Source organism: Chiloscyllium plagiosum, unplaced genomic scaffold (genome assembly GCF_037043375.1).
Source record: "Chiloscyllium plagiosum isolate Xiang-an unplaced genomic scaffold, Cpla_swu_hap1 HiC_scaffold_32, whole genome shotgun sequence".
NCBI lineage: Eukaryota > Metazoa > Chordata > Chondrichthyes > Orectolobiformes > Hemiscylliidae > Chiloscyllium > Chiloscyllium plagiosum.
The window spans coordinates 33,729,020-33,747,874 of record NW_028270170.1 but is presented as its reverse complement, the minus strand read 5'-3'; the positions used below and the strand labels follow the sequence as shown (position 1 = coordinate 33,747,874).

At 43.1% G+C, this 18,855-nt stretch overlaps 1 long non-coding RNA gene across 2 annotated transcripts in view; it reads left to right on the top strand.

Annotated features, from left to right (window-relative positions):
- The window catches only part of LOC122539979 (uncharacterized), a 70,475-nt gene extending 51,870 nt beyond the window's left edge, over positions 1-18,605 (top strand). For both annotated transcript variants that reach the window (XR_015752510.1, XR_015752509.1), the window contains one exon: positions 18,455-18,605. This is a non-coding gene — a long non-coding RNA (uncharacterized LOC122539979). The remainder of the gene's footprint in view (positions 1-18,454) is intronic.
- Positions 18,606-18,855: the final 250 nt, after the last annotated feature.

The following is an 18,855-nucleotide window of genomic DNA, read 5'->3' as shown; positions in this document are numbered from 1 at the left end:
AAAGTGCTCCCACAATGACAGCTCAGTCACCTGCCCTGCCTTATTTCCCAAGAGTAGGTCAAGTTTTTGCACCTTCTCTAGTAGGTACATCCACATACTGAATCAGAAAATTTCCTTGTACACATTTAACAAATTCCTCTCCATCTAAACCCTTAACACTATGGCAGTCCATCTAAACCCTTAACACTATGGCACTATGAAAGTCAATGTCCCCCACCTTCTTCAATACAGCCAGATAAATCAGAAATGAAACAAAAACAACTAAGTTCATAAATTAGAAAGAGTACACGTATCGTACTGTCATCTTGTAATTTGCTCTGTTTATGTATTGTTAACATTCTGAACAAGTACAACATTGGGAATTGGGTAGTTTGGTAAAATTGAGCTGTTAATCAATGTTGGTCAGAGCTAGAGAAAATGATATCAATCGCACTGAGTAATCAATACATGGATGGACAGCAAATTGGCTAATACCACAGCTAACCCCCCCCCCCCCCCCCCCCACCCCAGGTCATCTCCTCTACCCTGTGCCTGGATGCTGTGGTTTTCCAGCACCACACTCATGCCTCTGACACCACAGCTACCCTAGATGCTAATCTGGAGGATAGCAGATGTAGTACAGGGCCACTGACAGGACCATCTCAATTCCAATGGCAGCAAATTTTCATCAAGGAGTTGGCCCAATTCTCAGACTTCCCCTCTGCAGAATCTGCAGAAAGCTCCTTTGTCAGGACCAGGTCGCTCTGATCAGTTCAAAAGCTGCGGTGACATTTGACAGCCCACGGGATCCAATTTTTTGTTGTTATTTATTCTCTTCTGCTGTCATCAAACTTTACAGGAGCTGAACGGCAACATCAAGAAACTAAGGGATTTCTGCTGGTTTGGTGAGAATCAGGCTGGCATTAAATGTTCATTAACATGTGCAAGACTCATGCCCTCTATTTATAGACAGGAAAATCAGATGGTTAGAAGCTCCTTCTCTGCGTGGGGTAGATTTCCATGATGTGCCTCCCGAAGCTTCTTGTCACATGATACTTCTAAAATGGATTAATTATTCTGAAAGTTTATTGTATTGATTTAGAGTTTATTGTAATCCTCATCCATAATTTCATATATTTTTTACCAGTAAAATAGAAAAATCTCTTTACTTTTTTTCCAGTAATTTTTGATGCCAGGACCACCTTCCAAAGTGTGTTCCAATGTGCTTCCGGTTTAAAGATAACATCCTAGCATGAAATGAGTATTTTACATTATTCAATCCCCCAAAGGATGCTATTCCTTGATAAAACAATGGATTGAATCCGAGAAGTTTTTGCTAAGTGTAATTTTCTTTCAGTTTCACAGAGAGTTCCCTCTGTGAAGCCCAGTGAGATTGCTTGCCGTACCTTACCAAACTCGCTTCATTAACAATATATCCCACCCCATGGCACCCTATTCCCTGATCTTTGCCCAATCCTACAACTGCCATTCCTAGAAGAGCTCAACACTTAGCAGACATCTGCTGAAAATCCAGCATCCCTGGCACCCATGCCATCTTTGCTCTGATATTCCAAAACTGCATTGCCCATCAAAGGAAGAATGGGCTTTCTGAGAGTGTCTGAGAATGGCATCATGGTTCTCTGATAGGGCACTGGAGGTCGTGATGAATAGGGTAGGGCAGAGGATGGCCATCCTCTTCCTGGAGTACCAGCAGAAGAGGGCAAGTCACCAGACCCTGGCAGCCTGGACCGAGGTCAACACCAGTGCCATCTCCATTTTACAGAGGAACCACCTGCAATGCTGCAAGAAGGTCAAAGCCCTTCTGTGCTCTGCCAGGGTAACAGCCACACTCTTCTCTCTGCTATCTCACCCACACTCTACCCCTGGTACTTCACTCACCTTTCATCAAGCCTCATAGTCTACAACAGTTACTATTGCATGAAATATATTCCCTCCCTTGCTCTCAGTCCCTCCCTAATCCCTCTCCATTGCTTCTGTGCTGCCTTCTCACTCTTTTGGACACTTCACCACCTTTTGACAACCTGCACTAGCACTAACAACTGTGCCACCCACTTTCACCTCATTAATCCCTCTCTCCCCCTTGACCTAACCATCTTCAGCAGCTTCATCAATGACCTTCCCTCCATCATGAGGTCAGAAGTGGAAGTATTCTTTGATAATTGCATAATGTTTAGCACCATTTACAACTCCTCAGACAGGAAACGAGTTGATGTCCAAGTTGGACAATATCCAGGCTTGGAATGACAAGTGGCAAATAACATTTATGCCACATGTGTGAGAGACAATAACCATCTCTGATAAGAGAGAATCTAACCATCACCAGACTTATGAAAAAGTTGGAGACTGGAAGAACACCAAAGTGAATGTTAGAATAGTTGGGCCCAGGGACGATTAATGCACACGCAATGGTTCAGCAGGGAGACTGAGGTGAAAGCAGATGCAGTCATCGATGTGGAGTGAGTTGCCTCAGTGAGGTTTAAAGTTCAACTAAATGTCAAGCAGGAGACCTGGGAGTAGAAACAGCATCATTCAGCCTCAGAGCCTGGCTGAGACAGGAAATGGAATCACTGACTAGTGCACAAAGTTTGTGTTGGCAAATGAAGACCAAAAACCACCATCTACCAAGTTTGAGCTGGACGACATTATGATTCATCCAAGTTTAGATGTAACACAAGCTGACAGGAAGTTATAAAAGCTGTTGGAATTGAGTAGCTGCTACATTGACCCACAGGTTAACCATCTTGACACTTTTAGAAAATTAATCACAATGTAAAAATGTTTTGAAGCAAAATATATAAATATAGAAATTATTATTAAAGGAAGACTGAAGGCAGTGATCAATATTGTGTATTGGATCAATAAGACTGAGTCAGAAATAGATATTTTTACTGAGCTGGGAGAAGGTTGCATTTTAATTTTGTGGCAAAGACATAAGTTGTAGGTCATAGAATGATCCTGTATTAGACAGTAATTTCTTGCAGGAATCCAGCAAAGGTACAACGAGGGCCTCTCAGCTATGGCTGAGAAAATGGCTGCTGCCTCAAATATTAATTTCTATACATGTATGTAATTCAAAACTTAGAATTTTCTCCAGTTTCAGCCCTACCTCTAGGCATGTTAACACAGCCAGAGTTAGAGCCCTATTTTAAAAAAATGAAGCCAAAAGTGGCTAACTATCAGTCAATTAGCTTACTGTTCGAAAAGTGTTGGAAGCAATTGGTAGGAAATGATAGCAGCACATCAGGAAAACTATAATCTAACCAAGCTGAGTCAGCATGGCTTCATGAAAGAGAAATTGTTTCTGACTAATTTATTAGAGTTTTTCAAGGAGGTCTCAACCAGAGTGGATCAAGTAATAGATGTGTTGTTCAAAGTTTGGGTGAAGATTTGTAGCTCGGGTGCTCGTTGTTGTGGTTCTGTTCGCCGAGCTGGAAATTTTTGTTGCAAATGTTTCATCCCCGAAATATAAATGCCGGAAGAAATACCACAGAAGCGCTTCACAGGAGGCTCCCAAGCACTGAGGATGTCACCTAGACAGGGGACGAAACGTTTGCAACAAAACTTTCCAGCTCGGCGAACAGAACCACAACAGATGTGTTGTGTTGGGACATCCAGAAAACATTCAACAAGGTACAGATGATTTGGAGATGCCGGTGTAGGACTGGGGTGTACAAAGTTAAAAATCATACCTGATGAAGGAGCGGCGCTCCGAAAGCTAGTGTGCTTCCAATTAAACCTGTTGGACTATAACCTAGTGTTGTGTGATTTTTAACAAGGTAGAGCATTCACAAAAGTTTGAGTTATAAGATAAAAGCCCATGGTGTTGAATGTTTATTATTGACGTGGATACAGAATTGAATCATGGGTAGTTAGGAAACAGTGAGTGGAGATAAGGGGCTATTTTTCCAGTTGGCAACTTGTGACCAGAGGGTTCCACAGGGATCAGTGTCGGGACCACAACTGTTTACTATATATATATATATATATATATAGATAACATGGAGGAAGGAAGCAAATATGCTGTAGCCAAGTTTGCAGACAAAACAAAATATAGGTGGAAAGGCAAGAAGTGAGAGGGATACAAACAGTTTATAGTTATAACCAAAAGAACTGCGGATGCTGTAAATTAGAAACAAAAACAGAAATTGCTGGAAAAGCTCAGCAGTCTGGCAGCATCAGTAGAGAGAAATCAGAGTTAATAGTTCAAGTCAAGTGACCCCCCCTCAGAACTGCTGGTAGCTAGAAAAATGTTGGTTTTATTTCTCTTTTTTTTCTTTTTTTTTTTCTCTTTTTTTCTCTTTTTTTTTAAACCCCCACACTCCTGCCTAACTGCGGTAGTGCTTATTTTTTCCCCAGCACCCATGTTGTGTGTGTGCAGGTGTGAGACACAGTGAGAGACGCAAGGTGCACGAATCTTTATTCAATTTCCACCACCAGGAAGATAGGAAAACACCCAAGTGGCCAGTGACAAGCACGGCCCTTCACAAAAGGGCAATGCTGTGTGATCAAATATTGTTGGTTTATTTGCAGAAGATAGGGTGGAGCAGAAGGGCTAAGGAGTAGATGATAGGTTGGACAGACAAATAAGTGGATAACGGTCTGGTAACAAGGGCAAATAGCTATTAATGGGGAGTGTTAGTGGCTAAAAATGGTTTGCGTGAAATAGTAGACTGTGCGATAACAAAGCTTGGTGGGGTTGTTGGGAGTAGGCCTTTTCCAGCAATTTCAGTTCATAAGCAGATATTGATAGGTTAATTAAGTGGGCTAAGTGTTGGCAAATGGAGCATAATGTGGGAAAATGTGCAGTTTTCCTTTTCAGAAGGGAGAACAAAAGAACAAAGTATTATTTAAATGGAGATAAACTGCAGAAAACTGCAACACTAAGGGATTTTGGGGTACACATGCATGAACCGGTGCAGCAGTTAATTAGGAAGACTAATAGATTGTTGGCCCTTATTTCAAGGGGGTTGGAGTATGAGAGTCAGGAAGTCTTACTGCAAATGCTGAGGAGATCATGTGAGGACTATTGTGAGCAATTTTGGTCCCTTATTTGTAAAAAAAAACAGATTATTTTATTGGAGGCAGTTCACTAGGATGATCCCTCGTATGGAAGGATTGGCTTGTCAGCAAAGGCCAAACAGGCTCAGACTCTATGCACTGCAGCTTAGAAAAATGAGAGGTGATCTCATTGAAATACACATAATTCTTAAGGGGCTTGACAGGGTAAAAGCTGAGAGAATGTTTCCCCTCATAGAATAGGCTAGAACTAGAGGGTATAAAGGGGCACCAATTGAAGACTGAGATGAGTATATTTAAAGCTCAGATAGATCCTTCATCAGTCGGTGAATCAAGGGTTACAGAGAAATGCAGGCAAGTGGACATGCGGACCGATGAATCTGCCATGATCCTGTTGAATGGAGAACAGGCTTGAGGGGCCAAATAGCCTCCTATTCCTATTTCTTATGGTGTTATAGCCTTATTAACCAACAACTGACAGTAAGAAATGGGACAGAGCTCCATTATACTGCTTACTTTTAACCCATTCATTTTGCAGTGTAAATTCCAACTTGTAAATGGAGCATTAATAACGGTATGATACCCTAGTCACATGCATCATCTCACTTTTCCACTTCCTTCTCCATCCATCTTCTTTCACTCACTCAATGTTGCTATCCCTTGGAAACATTGTTGCTCTGCACCAAGCAGGACCTCTATCTTCCCTGCCTGATCTACCCATTAGCATTTACATGGTCAGATGTGTGAAGCACGGTGCTATCTGTTGTCCTGGGCATAATGAAAAAAAGACCTTTTGTCATCCATGGTTAAACAGATTTTCCACTTTAAGCAGCTGGAAGCTTTCAAGGCCTGTAGAGTCTTGCTCATTCCTGGTTCCCTAATAGGGCTGTTCCAATTGCAATTCCTGATACCTGGAGTCCATCCAAATGTCTAATGTAAGATTGAACTGCAGACCATTGTGATGTTTCCTTACATTGGGCTGCATCAATTATATTCCACCCTCTTCCCATTTTGTTTTTGCTCACTTGCTGAAGGTATGTTCCACCCATCCTGTTTTAAGAGTTGCTGACTTGTCCTGAGTGATTTCAGATCATATATTAAGATGATGCTGTTCAGTTAAATTCAATTTACAAGAGGTTAAATACACAACAGACACTTCCAACAGCCTGGAGTAGATTTAGATGAAGTACCCATATAGAATAAACCACAACATAGTTTGTTTTCTTTACTATTTGCTTCATATTGGACTTTGCTTTCTTTTACTGAGTGACTTTGATAGAGTCCAGCAAGCAAGTTAAAACACCAATTTAAACATCTACATATTCTGCAGTTCCTTGCAAATCTCAAAGGAAGTTAGAATGAGATATAAAGGAAACAGAGAAGGAATAACCACTAAAAGAAATTGTTCTATTACAAATAATCTGTCATCATAATGGAAAGCTGTCAGGATGGATAACTCCAGAGACAAATAAGACTAGGTTAACTCACTTGGTCAAAACTGTTACTTTTGCAACTGTTCTCCCCGAACATGTGCTCTGTGGATTTGGAAGATTAGCTGGTTGGGCAAGCTGTGGATGTTGATTCTGTCCCTGATGGTGTGAGGTCTAAAAGTCCTTTAAACAGGTGGACACTTTATCTCTTGGATTACCTTCACAGAGATGTCTCTCCTGCTGAAACAGGTAATTGCTCCTTTATGATATTTAGAGGGTATTGTCAGTAATCTTCACACGGTCAGGAAGGAGTGCTCACATCCAGAGTGAGACATAGCCCAAGTGAATACATCATTTTGGGATTTTGGATCAACAATTAGTAAATCTTTGTTTTTTTAAAAGGTTTAAAATGTAGTTGACTCAGCTGCTGCTCACAATGTGGTCTCCTCCACATTGGGGAAATGAAACCTGTACTGGGTGACCGCTCTGCAGGACACCTGTGTTCTGCCCACAAAAAAAAGACTTGAGCTTCCAGTTGCCTGCAACTTCAACGCACCACCCTGTTCTCTGACCATCATCTCTATCTTAGGCTTCCTGCACTGTCCCACTGAAGCTCAGCGCAAGATGAAAAAAAACAGCACCTCATTTTTCGCTTGGGGGCTCTGCAGCTCTCCAGACTCCATATCAAATTCAATAACATTAAGGTTTGAGCTCTCCTATGTCCTTACCCCAACCCCACACACCAAGCCTTATTTTCACATAGTAACACACCATTCATTGTTAGCCATGAACAGTCTCCGTTAAAAGCTATTTACCCTCCTATCCAGAACGTTATTCATTCCTTTGTTTATTCAATTGTTCCTCTCTCTCTTTGGACTCTAACCCCATCTATCGTTTACTCCTTCACCCCTCCCCCCACCCTATTTTCTGCACATAATCCAACATTTTCCTGGCTACCATCAGTTATGAAGAAGGGTCACTGGACCCAAAACATTAACTCTGATTTCTCTCCATAGATACTACCAGACCTGCTGAGCTTTTGCAGTGATTTCTATTTTTGTTTGGCTGAATCGGCCGACTGAGGGACAGTTATCAGTCAATCACCCGAAGCTTGAATAGCGCTTAATAGCTATGAGGAGGAATTGAGGACTGCAGATGCTGGAGATCAGAGTCAAAAAGTGTGTGCTGGAAAAGCACAGCAGGTCAGGCAGCGTCAGAGCTGAATTCCTGATGAAGAGCTTATGCTCGAAACATCGACTTTCCTGCTCCTTGGATGCTGCCTGACCAGCTGTGCTTTTCCAACACCACACGTTTTGACCTTTAATAGCTACTGATTAGTAATTGAAGTTTAACTAATGTGAGTCATCTCAGCTCTATTTAAGCGAGGGCTTACTGGTGTCACGCAGTTAGGAAGGAGCGATTACATCTGGAGTAGCGCACTGCCCGATTGAGGAAATATTTTGGGAGTTGCGGAGCAGCATGGGAATTCATTACTGATGGGAAGAGGTGCTGTTTGGTTGTTTTTTTCCTGGTTCATAGTTGGTAAGATCTTTTAACAGAATAAATTTCCAGGATGAAAAACAGGACGAATCCCTCACTGGAGTTACCATTGACCAGAAACTAAACTAGAGTTGCCACATAATCACGGTGGCAACAAGAGCAGGTCAGAAACCATGAATACTGTGGCGAATAACTCCTCCTGACTCCCCAAACTCTGTCCACCATCTCCAAAGCGAAAGTCCCCACTTGCCAAAGTAGGTGCAACTCCAAGCACACTCAAGAAGTTTGTCACCCCCAGGATACAGCAGCCCACCTCATTGATGCCACATTCAAAAACATCCACTTCCTGCACCACCGACACTCAGTCGCAACAATGTGTACTATCTACATGATGCACTGCAGACATTCACTAAAGACCCTAAGACAGCACCTTCCAAACCCACAACACTGCCATCTCAAAGGACAAGTGCAACAGATACATGGGAACGCCACCATCTGCAAGTTCTCCTCCAAGCTATGCACCAGCCTGACTTGGAAATATATCGTCATTCAGTGTTTAGCACTGCTGCCATACAGCGCCAGGGACCCGGGTTCAATTCCAGCCTTGGGCGACTGTATGTGTGGAGTTTGCACATTCTCCATGTGTCTGCGTGGATTTCTTCTGGGTGCTCCAGTTTCCTCCCACAATCCAAAGATGTGCAAGTTAAGTGAATTGGCCATGCTAAATTGCCCCACAGTGTTCAGGGATGTGTAAGTTAGGTGCATTAGTCAGGGGCAAATGTATGATAATAGGGTAGAGGAATGGGTGGGTTACTCTTCGGCGGGTCGATATGGACTTGTTGGGCTGAAGGGCCTGTTTCCACACTGTAGGGATTCTATGATTCGCTGTCACTGGATCAAAATCATGGAATTTCCTCCCTAATGGCATTGCAAGGCAACCTACAGATCATGATACAAGAAGGTAGCTTACCAGCAGCTTCTCAAGGGCAACTGGTCACAGCCAATAAATGTTCATGTCCTGTGAGTAAATATTAAAAGCACAGAGTGACATCACAGGAAAACCATAGGAGACACTCACTGGGAATTGGGGTCTCAGAGCAGAGCCTGCGGGGAAGGGGCTTGCACTGAGCAGTGAGTGATTACAAAAGAACCCAACACAGTCCGAACAAGGCGAAACAATCACGGTCACATCACAGGGAAGCAGTCAGATGATTGGCTGCTTAGAAATAAACATTAGAGCCTAAGAGAGTAGTACTGGGAGGGAGACAAAGTGTAAAGTCCTTATTTTTGTCATTAATAGTTTGTTAGAAATAGAGAGGGAGAGAGAGAAATGTGATTGGTGAGTAGTGGATAAAGTTCCTACTTCATTGTTTGTAGTTGGCAAGGATCACATTGGCAGGAGAACTGTGCCCTTTGGAATGCTCTTTGTGTAATATGTGGGAAATCAGGAACAAGGTTCAATCAGATAAGGAAGGAACAATAGGACAGTCCAGCGGTGGAGAAGATATGGGCAAGGTAAGGCACACGGGAGAACCAGAGAGCTAAACTAGAAATCTGTTTTAATGTAAGGAGACTGAGTGGTAAGGCAGATGAACTTAGAGAATTGTTCCTTACATGGTGAGTTGGTATTGTTGCAATCACTGAGATATGGTTGAAGGAAGGACAGGACTGGCAGCTCAATACTTCAGTGTGTAGAAGTTTTAGGTGTGATGGGATAGGGGGTGAGATAAGAGAGACGGAGCATTACATTATTGAAAAAAGTGATCATCACCGTAGTAGTGAGGAAGGATGTATTGGAAGGGTCCTCAAATGAGGCAGTCTGGGTACAGAGGCAATTACTTTTTTGGGATTATATTAAAGATCTCCCACCAGTCAGAGAGAGATAGGGGAGCAAATATGTAAGTGAATAGGATTAGGACAGAGGAATAGGATTATTGTGGTAAGGGATTTCACATTGGCTAATATGAACTGGGATTGACTCAGTGTGCAAGGATTGGGCAGGGTGGAATTTTTAAAGTGCATCAAGGAGAGGTTTTTATGCCAGTTCATAGATAATCCTTCCAGAATGGAGTTATGTTCGATCTAACCATGGAGAATGAAGCCGGTCAAGTAGGTGAAGTGTTGGTGGATGAACATTGTGGGGAGAGTGACCATAACTGGTTTCTTATGGAAAGGGATAAGGATGATGCAGAAGTTAAATGTTTAAACTGGGGGAAGGCCAATTTCAATATCATTAGACAAGATCTGGCAAACATAAACTGGGAGCAGATACTTGCAGATAATTCTGCATTTGAAAAGTGGAAGTATTTTAAAAGTACTTCAGTGAATGTTGAAGGGCAAGGGCAAGAGCAGAAAGTCCAGGGAACCCTAGTTGTCCAGGAATATTGAGAGCTTGATATTGATAAGGAAGGAAGCACTTGTTCGGTACAGAGCTCCATAAATAAAGAGACCTTTCAGCAATATGAAAGTAATGTTATATAAAATAAACTAGGAAGGCAAAGAGGGCCACAAAGTATGTTTGGCAAATCGAATTAAGGAAAACCTAAAGACATTTTCTAAGTATATTAAGAGCAGGAGGATTACCAGGGAAAGAGTGGAGTCTATGAGAGACCAAATTGCAATCTATGCATGGAGCCAGGGGATGTGGGGGATGTCTGAAATGAATATTTCTCATCTGTACTCATAAAAGAGAAAGACATTGTTGCTCGGGATTTCAACTAGATGGTGAGGTTCTAAAGCATGTAAAGATTGATAAGGAGGTGGTATTAGATGTTTTAGGTGCATAAATCCCCCAGGCCTGTTGAGATGTATCCCAGGCTGCTATGAGAGGCAAAGGCAGAGGTTTCTGAGACCCTGGCAGAGATATTTAATATTTCACTGGCCACAGATGAAATGCCGGATGACTAGAGGATAGCAAGTTTGGTTCCTTTGTTCCAGAAAGGCGGCAGGAATAGACTAACAGACCAATTAGTCTGATGTCACAAGTAGGGACATAATTGGAAAAAGTTCCGAGGCATTTGATTAATCAATGTTTGGAAAGGTAGGGATTAATCAGGGGTAGTCAGCATGGATTTGTTGGTGGGACATCTGTCTGACTTATTTAATTGAGTTTTTTGAAAAGGTGACTAAATGTATTGATGAGGGTAGTGCAGTAGATGCGGTATACATGAACATCAGTAAGGCCTTTGACAAGGTCTCACATGAAGGCTGGTCAAAAGGTAAGCACCCATGGGACCCTGGGCAAGTTGGCAAACTGGATCCGAAATTGGGTTTGCAAAAAGGAGGCAAAGAGTAATGGTGGAGGCTTGTTTTTACGATGGAAAGTCTGTGACGAATGGGGTATGATAGAGATCATTTCTGGGACCATTGTTGTTTGTTATGTACATTAACAACGTAAATGCAAATGTAAAAGGTATAACTAGTAAGTTTGTAGATGACTCAAAAATTGGTCTTGTTGATAGTGAGGAGAATGGTCTCAGCTATCGTCTGATATCGATCAGCTGGTAAATTGGGCAGAGCAATGGCAGATGGAAATTGATCCTGATAAATATGAGGTGATACCTTTTGGGAAGTCCAGTAAGGAAACGATATACACAGTGAACGATATATCCCTTGGGAGTACTGAGGAACAAAAGGTGTACAAGTCCATAGATTGCCAAAGGCATCAGCACATGTAGACAGGGTGGTGAAGAAGGCATATGGGATGCTTGACTTCATTAGCCAGGGCTTAGAATATAGGAACAATGTTGTCTCCTTGCAATTTCATTCAATGTTGGTTCGGCCATGGATCAAATGTGTGCAGTTCTGACCACCACATTATCGGAAGAGTGTGACTGCACCGGAGAGGGTGCAGAGGAGATTCACAAGGATGTTGCCAGGGATAAAAAGTGATTTTAAAATTTGATTTTGATTTATTATTGTCACATGGAGCTTGGTACAGTGAAACGTTTTGTGTTGTATGTAGTACAGACAGATCATAACATGCAAAGATAACAGGGTGATTGAACAGAGCAAGTAAAGAAAGTTGCAGAGTCATGGAGTCATAAAGATGTACATGGAAACAGACCCATCGGTCCAACTCGTCCATTCTGACCAGATGTCCCAACCCAATCTAGTCCCACCTGCCAGCACCCGGACCATATCCCTCCAAACCCTTCCTATTCATGTACCCATCCAGATACCTTTTAAATGTTGCAATTGCACCAGCCTCCACCACTTCCTCTGGCAGCTCATTCCACACGTGTATCACCCTCTGTGTGAAAGGTTTGCCCCTTAGTTCTCTTTATATCTTTCCCCTCTCACCATAAACCTCTAGTTCTAGACTACCCAACTCCAGAGAAGAGACTCTGTCTATTTATCCTATCCATGCCCCTCATGATTTTATAAACCTCTATAAGGTCATCCCTCAGCTCCAGCCTATTCAACCTCTCCTCATAGTTCAACCCTGACAACATCCTTGTAATCCTTTTCTGAACCCTTTCAAGTTTCATAGCATCTTTCCGATAGGAAGGAGACTAGAATTGCACACAATATTCCAAAAGTGACCTAACCAACATCCTGTATAGCTGCAACATGACCTCCCAACTTCCATACTCAATACTCTAACCAATAAAGGTCTACCAAATGCCTTCTTCACTATCCTATCTACCTGCACCTCTACTTTCATGGAACTGTGAACCTCCACTCCAAGGTCTCTTTGTTCAGCAACACTCCCAAGGACCTTCCCATTAAGTGTATAAGTCCTGCTTAGATTTGCTTTCCCAAAATGCAGCATCTCACATTTGTCTAAATTAAACTCCATCTGCCACTCCTCAGCCCACTGGCACATCTGGCTGCAAAGAAGGTGCACAAAAAGAAAGATCAACATTCAAATTGAAGTATGAGAGGTTCTATAAGAAGTCTAATGACAGCAGGGAAGAAGCTGTTCTTGAGCTGTCAGATTGTGTGTTTAAGCTTTTGTACCATCTGCCCCACAGAAGAGGTTAGAAGAGATTACGACCAGGGTCGGAAGGGGTCTTTGATGTTGGCTGCCTTTTCATGGCAATAAGATATGTAGAGGGAGTCAATGGATGGAAGGTTGGCTTGTGTGATAGTTTGAGCTGTGTTCAGAACTCTGTGTAATTTCTTACGATCTTGGGCTGAGCAGTTCATGTACCAAGCCGTGATACATCCAGATAGAATGCTTTCTTCAGTCCATCTGTAAAAGTTGGTGCGGGCCCTTACGGACATGCTGAATCTCCTTAGCCTACTAAAAAGAGGAGGCATTGTTGTACCTTCTCGACTTTCTCAGTTATGAGGAGAGACTAGGTAGGCTGGGTACGTTTCCCCCGGAGCAGAGGAGACTGGGTGGGGATCTGGTTGAGGTATACAAAATTGTGAGAGGCTGGATAGGGTGGTTTGTGAGAATCTTTGACCCATGGCAGATATGTCAAAGACCAGAGAGCATAAGTTTAAGTCAGGAGTAAGTGCTTCAGAGGGGATCTGAGGAAAAATGTTTCTAATCAGAGAGTGGAAGAAATATGGAAAACTCTGACTGAGAAGGTGAAGGAGGCAGGCACTCTAGGGAGCATCTGGATGAACACTTAAAATGCTAGGGTATAGTAGGCTATGGACCAAGTGTATAGGGTGGCTCGGTGGTTAGAACTACTACCTCACAGCGCCAGGGAACTAGGTTCAATTCCACCCTTGGGCGACTGTCTGTGTGGAGCTTGCACATTCTCCCTATGTATGTGCGGTTTCCTCTGGGTGCTCCAGTTTCCTCCCACAGTCCAAAGACTAGGTGGATTGACCATATAAATTGCTTACAGTGTCCAGGCATGTACAGGCTGGATGGGTTAGCCAAAGGAATGGCAGAGATAGAGTAGGTGGGAGTGGTTATGGGTGGGATGTTGGAGAGTTGGTGTGGACATGATGGGCCGAATGGCCTCCTTCCACACTATAGGGATTCTGTGATTTCTATGAAGTGCTGGTAAATGGAATTTGTGATGTTTGATGTTTGCTGGTAGGCATAGACATGGTGACCCTGTGGAAATGACTGTTTCACTAGACCGAGGAATTCTTTCCTTTGTAGTATCCTGCCAGGCAATTGCTACTTCACCATTGGATATGTCTTCTCAGTAATGACCCCAATGGAATTGGATGCACCACATTTTTGATCTGTGTCAGAACTGTATTTTTAATCTATGCTGAAGTATATAGTTTTGCTTACCGCAATCTGGTATTCAACTTGGACTCTTCCTATAACCCTCAATGAAACCAGCATGCTCACTTCCTCAGTCATAATGCTTGAGGATTGGTTTTTGCTTGGTGTGTTCTTTGTTACAGGCACTCCAGATTTATCCTGGGAAGATCAGAAAATAGCATTTGCAGTTTGAGCTTCACTTTCTGAATCACCTCAGCATCTAAAATCTAAGTTTCCTACTATCTGATACCCCTGTATTACAGCATTATATGCAGCATACTTTTAATCATAAGTGATACATTTCCACGGCCAGGTAGTTGGATTACTTTCTGTTATGGACAGTGTTTCTTCAATCTTTTATGAATAAAGTAAAAGATTTGCACCTTTTTGAGTTTCTTAGGGTGAATCTCAACAGTTGTGGTTTTAGTAAATAATTCCTATTTCATTAACACCTGCACTAAATTAATCCCACTGCCTGTGGCTTTAAGAAGTGACTCCCTTTCCAATCCCTGTCTCAGTCATGATTCCTACTTTGAGCAACCTCATAAAATAAATCCTACTGTTTTAATGGTTTCTCCTAAATGACTCCTGTTGCCCCTGGGTTGAATAAATGCTTCCTGCCTTTACCATGACTTAAGTATTCAGATCTCCCACCTTCTCTCTGGTCCCAATAGTCTCCCAACTTTCATAGAACATAGAACATTATAGCGCAGTACAGGCCCTTCGGTCCTGAATGTTGTACCAAACGGTGGAACCAATCTGAAGCCTATCTATACTACACGATTCCATTTTCATCCGTATGTTTATCCAATGACCATTTAAATGCCATTAAAGTTGGAGAGTCTACTACTGCTGCAGGCGGGGCATTCCACACCCCAACTACTTTCTAAGTAAAGAAGTTACCTCTGACATCTGTCCTATATCGATCATCCCTCAATTTACAGCTATGTCCCCTTGTGCCAGCATCATCATCTGAGGGAAAAGGCTCTCATTGTCCATCCTGTCTAACCCTTTGATTATCTTATATGTCTCAATTAAGTCACCTCTTAACCTTCTTCTCACCAACAAAACAACCTCAAGCCCCTCAACCTTTCCTCGTAAGACCTTCTCTCCATATCAGGCAATATCTCAGTAAATCTCCTCTGAACACTTTCCAAAGCTTCCATATTCTTCCTATAATGTGGTGACCAGAACTGTACGCAATACTCCAAGTGCAGCCATACCAGAGTCTTTTACAGCTGCAGCGTGGCCTCATGGCTCTGAAACTCAATCCCTCTACCAATAAAAGTTAACACACCGTATGCCTCCTTAACACCCATAACAACGTGGGTGGCAACTTTCAGAGATCTATGTATATGGACACCGCGATCTCTCTTCTCATCTACACTTCCAAGAATCTTACCATTAGCCAGTACTCTTTACTCTTGTTGCTCCTTCCAAAGTGAATCGCTCCACACAAATTTACTAACCCATCCTTCTACGCTATCATCTAGGTCATTTACAAAAATGACAAACAGCAGTAGCCCCAAAACAGATCCTTGAGGTACACCACTGGTAACTGAACTCCAGGATGAACATTTCCCATGAACTACTACCCTCTGTTTTCTTTCAGCTAGCCAATTTCTGATCCAAACTGCTAAATCACCCTCAATCCCATGAATCCATATTTTGTACAATAGCCTACTATGGGCACCTTATCAAATGCCTTACTGAAACCCATATACACCACATCAACTGCTTTACCCTCATCCACCTGTTTGGTCGCCATCTCAAAGAACTTAATAAGGTTTGTGAGGCATGACCTACCCTTCACAAAACCATGTTGACTATCCCTAATCAACTTTTTCCTTTCTAGATGATTATAAGTCATATCTCTTATAACCTTTCCCAAGTAAGGCTCACTGATCCATAACTATCAGGGTTGTCTCTACTCCCCTTCTTGAACAAGGGGACAACATTTGCTATTCTTCAGACTTCTGGCACTTTTCCTGTAGACAATGGTGACATAAATATCAAAGCCAAAGGCTCTGCAATCTCCTCTCTGGCTTCCCAGAGAATCCTAGGATAAATCCCATCCGGCCCAGGGGACTTTCACACGTTCCAGAATTGCTAATACTTCTTCCTTGTGAACCTTAATACCATCTAGTCTAGTAGTCTGTATCTCAGTATTCTTTGTGACAACATTGTCTTTTTCCAGTGAGAATACTGATGAAAAATATTCATTTTAGCGCTTCCCATATCTTCTCAGGCTCCACGCACAACTTCCCATTACTATCCCTGATTGGCTGTAATCTTTCTCTAGTCGTTCTTTTAATCCTAATATGCCTATCGAAAGCTTTCGGGTTTTCCTTGATCCTATCTGCCAATGACTTCTCATGTCCTCTCCTGGCTCTTCTTAGCTCTTTCTTTTGGTCTTTCCTGGCTAACTTGTAACTCTCAAGTGCCCTAACTGGGCCTTCATGTCTCATCCTAACATGAGCCTTTCTTCATCTAATAGATCTTATCTGCTTCGGGTTATAAAAAGCCCCTTTATTATTTTAATGCTGGCTTTAATTTAAATTGTTTTTGCGGCCTGTGATTTCCCTAACTGTAGCCATGCTGTGTGGTACTTGCCCGCTGTGGCATCAGTGTCAATATGAATCATAAGTGGCTCTCTTGATTTTCACTTGCCCAGCTCGTAGATCTGCCCAATTTTTTAATGGTGTTCCTTGTCCACCAGGGATTCGAACTTTGCTCCCAGAATCTCTGATTCACTCGCAGGCTGAATTCCAAATGAGCACTGCTCCTACAGACCATAGGCACCTGAGACACTCTGTTACTGCCTGGATTGACTAATACTCCAGATTTTAAAAATTATGCCAACTCTCCAGCTCCTGTGCATCTCTGACCAGATCCGAAATCCTTTATCACTGACCATTGTAGATTCAATCTTGCACAAGATTTTCTTCTTTAGAAATCTTAAATGTTCACCATTCCTGCTGCTGACTGTCTGCTTGAGTAGGAATCTTAAAACTGTCTCTAAAGAAATGACAAGACCTCTACCACTTCCAGCATTGCATGAAACAGCTAAGCAGAATCTGCACTATCTGCCCAGACAATGTCTGAGCAATCTGGACCAGGGCTGAAAATGTGTTGCTGGAAAAGCGCAGCAGGTCAGGCAGCAATCCAAGGTGCAGGAGAATCGACGTTTCGGGCATGAGCCCTTCTTCAGGAATCCTGGATGGGGATGGACCGGAGTTGGGGGCCGAATGGGGGCAGATAGAGGGTCAGGTCATGCGCACAGTGTGCTGCTGCCTCGTCTCCTGAGCAGAAAGCTGACTTAGCAAGTGCTCGCTGTGTCAATCCCATTCAACTGTTTGAGGGGGATGAGGTGAGGCTTCAGCAATGCTGCAGGTCCCTTATGCACAAGAGTGCATCTGCTCAGAAACAAACCCTGAGACAGAGAGAGGGAACAAGGCAGGCAGAGCAAGGAAAAAGGGAACTTCCAAAACATCTGAGCCCCAGAGGAGAGGCATTGAATCAATTAACTGAATAATCAGTTATCCGAACGAAATACGGCCTGCCCATCGCATTTGGATAATCAAGGTGCCTCTGTAAACCTTTTTGAAAATAGGCAATGCTGACTCCTTGTTGCCTATCCAGCTGCAGCAATGATGCTTATTGCCAACACTGAATACCTCCCACTAACTCTGCTTCTTCCTCTAAATTCGGAGATGCCGGTGTTGGACTGGGGTGTACAAAGTTAAAAATCACACAACACCAGGTTTCGGAGCGACGCTCCTTCATCAGGTGATTGTGGAGGACGCGATCATAACACAGAATTTATAGCAAAAATTTGCAGTGTGATGTAAATGAAATTATAAGTACTCAAGGATGCCCTCACAAGAACGGGGTACGATGCTCAACTCATCGACCGCCAGTTCCGACGGGCCACAGCAAGGAACCGTAATGACCTCCTCAGGAGACAGAAATGTGCTGCAACTGACAGGGTACCCTTCGTTGTTCAGTACTTCCCAGGGGCTGAAAAATTGCACCATGTTCTCCGTGACCTGCAACACATTATCAATGAGGATGAGCACCTCACCAAGACCTTCCCCACACCTCCACTACTTGCCTTTAAACAACCGCCAAACCTCAAACAGATCATTGTTGGTAGCAAACTGCCCGTCTCTCAGGACAACTCCATACAACCCTGTCACGGTAGGCGCTGCAAGACGTGTCAGATTGTGGACATAGATACCACTATTACGCGTGGGGACACCTCCAACCTTGTACATGGCAGGTACTCATGTGACTCAGCCAACGTTGTCTATCTTATACGTTGCAGGCAAGGATTCCTGGAGGCATGGTACATTGGGGAAACCGAGCAAAGTTTACGACAACGGATGAATGGGCACCGCACAACAATCAACAGACAGGAGGGTTCCCTCCCTGTTGGGGAACACTTCAGTGGCCCAGGACATTCAGCCTCGGACCTTCGGGTGACCATCCTCCAAGGTGGACTTCGGGACAGGCAGCAGAGGAAAGTGGCCGAGCAGAGGCTGATAGCTAAGTTCAGTACCCATAGGGAGGGCCTCAACCGGGACCTGGGGTTCATGTCACATTACAGGTGATCACCATTACACTACACACACACACACACACACACAGATATTCCTACACACACACACTCTCACATATACACGGACACAGGTACACACAGATGCGCACACAGACACCCACACACAC